The sequence below is a fragment of the Chiloscyllium plagiosum genome, chromosome 7, assembly GCF_004010195.1.
Source record: "Chiloscyllium plagiosum isolate BGI_BamShark_2017 chromosome 7, ASM401019v2, whole genome shotgun sequence".
Lineage (NCBI taxonomy): Eukaryota > Metazoa > Chordata > Chondrichthyes > Orectolobiformes > Hemiscylliidae > Chiloscyllium > Chiloscyllium plagiosum.
This window is the reverse complement of record NC_057716.1, coordinates 110,975,595-110,979,761: the sequence shown is the minus strand read 5'-3', so window position 1 is coordinate 110,979,761 and position 4,167 is coordinate 110,975,595.

Genomic DNA, 4,167 nt, shown 5'->3' with positions numbered 1-4,167 from the left:
GGAGCGATGTAAAGGAGGGTTAGTGACCATGGAATTGAGGCAAATCTCTGAAAATGCGTGGGCGTGAATTCTGATTTATGAAATAGAGAATTGTAATATCCACATAAGTAACCAATGTTGTGGAATATCATATAATCTCGTGTTCCCAGGGCTAAACTAAGAGAGACTGAGTGGCGCAGCAGCGAAGATCAAACTGGAAATGGGCATGAGGATGAGACCGCTGTGACGGTGTAAAGGTGCATGAAATGCCGGGGCTAGGACTCCACACTCACCTGTAGGAACTTCTGTTGACATGGAACAAGGAGCATTGTGATATCAGATTGGAACCTCCAACTTATATGGAGCAGCTTCTGTTGGCATAAAGCAGGGGGCATTGTGGCAGCAGGCTGGAAGTTCCAACCTCACCTGGAGCAGATTGTATTGATAAGCAGCACCGAGCAATGAGACATCAAGTTGGGAGAAAGGATACTCAGTTATTTTAATCTTAATTAAATTAGTATTTAGCAGGAACCATGTTTGTAGATTCAGTGAATACCTGTCCCAAGGAAATCTCCCAAAAATAAGGGAAAATGTGGGAAAGATACAGCTCGTGGAGGAGAATCTGTGCAGAAAGAAATGCAGGCAATGTTTTCATTTTCTGACTTTTATCATAAGACTGACTGCGTATTTGTTTAAATTGCAGCAAGCGATTTTCAGCTCGTGTGATGATATCACATTTCCTGGAAACGCACGCACGTCATTCCAGCAAACTAAACTTCAAATAATTAACGGTATATAACTAGCTCAAAGGGGGAGGACCGAGTTTGGTGCTGGAGGGTTGTTTTTTAGACTGGAGTCCCGTGACCAGTGGAGTGCTACAAGGATCAGTGCTGGGTCCTCTACTTTTTGTCATTTATTTTGAGGTGTAGTGGACAGCAAAGAGAGTTACCACAGATTAGAACAGGATATTGACCAGTTCGTTCAATCGGCTGAGAAGTGGCAGATGGAGTTTAATTCAGATAAATGTGAGGTGCTGCATTTTGGGAAAGCAAATCATAACGGGACTTCAACACTTAATGGTAATGTCCGAGGGAGTGTTACTGAACAAAGAGACCTTGGAGTGCAGGTTCGTAGGATTCTGATATTTGAAATTTAACTTGAAAGTGGAGTCGCAGGTAGATAGGATAGTGAAGAAGGCGTTTAGTACGCTTTCCGTTATTGGTCAGAGTATTGAATACATGAGTTGGGTGGTAATGTTGCGGCTGTACAAGACATTGGTTAGGCCACTGTTGGAATATTGCGTGCTTATTTGGTCTCCTTCCCATCGGAAAGAAGTTACGAATTTTGAAAGGGTTCAGAAAACAAATGTGAGGATTTTGCCAGGGTTGGAGGATTTGCAATACAGGGAGAGGCTTAACAGGCTGGGGCTGTTTTCCCTGGAGCGTCGGAGGCTGAGGGGTGACTTATTAGAGGTTTTCAAAATTATGAGGGTCAAAGGGAGGATAAATAGAAAAAAAGCTTTTCCCTGGGGTCTGTGAGTCCAAAATTAGAGTGCATAGTTTTAGGGTGAAAGGGGAAAGATATATATGAAACCGACGGGGCAACTTTATCACACAGAGAGTGATAAGTGTATGGAATGTGCTGCCAAAGGAAGTGGTGGAGGCTGGTACAATTGCAATATTTAAGAGGCATTTGGATGGATATACGAATAGAAAGGGTTTGGGGGGATATGGACGGGGTGATGGCAGATGGGACTAGATTGGGTTGGGATATCTGGTCAAAATGGACGAGTAGGACCAAAGGGTCTGTTTCCATGCTGTACATCTCTCTGACTCTATGACTCGATTTGATGTTGCCATTATGCTCGAGTTTATCTTGATTTATGGAGGAAAAGCAGGGAACTAATGTTGAAATTTACAGAATCACCGATGATCCCTTTCAATGGCTGAACAGACAAGAGGCTGGATGGAAACTTCATCATGACAGATATGTTTTCATTATGAATCGCGCTGAAACACGAAGTGGGGAGGATTGGACTGAAGCAGTGGTGGTGATTTTCTTTACTGGCTAAATTTTTGAATATGACTGCTATTTCTCCTGTCCATGTTAACATTACAACTCTGAAGCATGAAAGCGTGAAGAACACGTGGGACAATTGGCGCAAAGTCTAACGTGCCTGACTCCAGATCTGAACATTGTAGGTTTCACTCCTCTCGAGCTCGACGTTAATGCAGGTATTTATTACACTTACAACCTAATCTTCCTCATTGTTATGAAGCCGAGATGAATTTTGAGCTCCTGATATGCAGACACGAGAACCTCTTTCAGTACACGTCCCGGAGAACATCGCAGTTAATGTTGCCGCGTCATCACAAGTGAGGAAGACCAAATAGTCCCACACTCTGCGAATCGGCACTTTTCAATTTCACAGAGCCATCGACCCAATCGCTGCGGCTCCTCGAAATGGCAAGGAAACAAAATAAATATCTCAGCCTCATGTTGGTTCATGGAGTGCCGAAGCACCTTCTCCTTGTTTAAGAGGCTGGGACATTGACTCTGATGTTCGTGGAGACATTGATTGATTCGAAGCATTGAAAGGAATCCTATCACTGATGCCCAGCTGTTGATGCTGAACAAAACAGCCGTTACTGGGAATTGAACCCGGGCTGCAGTGGTAAAAGTGCCAATTCAGAACCACGACACGACCAGGGACGAGTACTGCGGTCAGACGCACGTAGAGTGACAGCTCTCAAATGTGTTGGACGCGTTCTTTGCAGAAACAACCGCTTCACTATCCTCATTCCATTTTCCATCTCTTTGCCTTGTATGACTTAGCATGATAAATACAGACTGAATACCTCAGAAGGTTGTGTTGATTTCATCACAATGAGTTGCAGATTTATCCACCACCACTGGTGGTTAAAGTTTTTACTGCTTATATACTGAAAACTTTCTGTTTCTTACATTTAGTCTACGCCACATGGCGTTTGACTGAGAGATACCATTTCTTTCAGGCTAATATGCCTTCATCTCTCATTGTTTCGCACATTTCAATCATGTTTCCTCACAATCTCCTCTTCTCCATTGAAATTAGATCAGAGAAACTGATCGTTTCCAAAAAGAAAAACACCCTTTGCTGAATACTGCATTGTGTCTTTTTCAGAGCATGATGTTCTAGTGATCTCCGGTCCATGTCAGTAAAAATTGCGACATGAGCACTGATCTCACAACAGCAGTATGTAAATGGATCGATTGGTTTTAAGGTCCTAATTGTGGGATGGGGTCACGTTCGCCCAACAACATTGACTGCAGCTGCACAGACTGAACTATGTCAATGCGAGTGCTTGATTGCCAAATGCCTCAGGGAAATTGGAGGAGCGACCTAAAGCAGGGTTACTGATCGTGGGATGGGGAGAAATCTCCCAGAATTGGTGGGTATGAATCCTGAGACATAGACAGCAGAGATGTGAAAGGGCGAGGGTTTGAAGGAGCAAAATCATCACCTCGACGAATATTTTCATATCAAAAAAGATTGATTCGCTCCTGCTTTTGTTAAGCATGTCTTACTCTGCATAAAACGGTAACAAGTGACAATACTGGAAGTCAAATTGGAGATGATCTTTCTGCTGCCACTTCGCCAAGTGCTAACTTTGCACGATACCGGCACCACATGGAATAGCATGATGCAAAAAGCAGCAAAGATAGTGGCAGAGGATAGGTTAGGAACAGGACTACATGAACAGTAGTAATACTTGACAAATAGTGACTGAGACATGCAAAATCATGGTGGGATGAATGGTTAACTTTAGTATCTCCAGAGCCGATAGATATTTCATCACTTAGTTTGTTGAAGGCGAAGATTGATATAGTTCTCCAGAAAATGAAAGCGTCAGGGAATAGTGCAGGGAATTGCTGCAACGTATTTCTGCAAAAGAAATGTAGTTTTCCTTCGGTTTCTTAACCAATTTCGTCATACAAGCAAGTGACCACTGCTGTGGAATATCATATAGTGCGAGGTTTCAAGCCTGGAATACGAAAAACTGTATGGTGCAACAGCTAAGATCAAACTGGAAATGGGGATGGGGATGAACCTGCAGATATGGGTTCAGTAATGAAATCAGTGAGTGTGAAGTATTTCGTTGAAAGTATAGAGTGAATTGAAATGCCGGGAACTGGGAGTTCCAACAT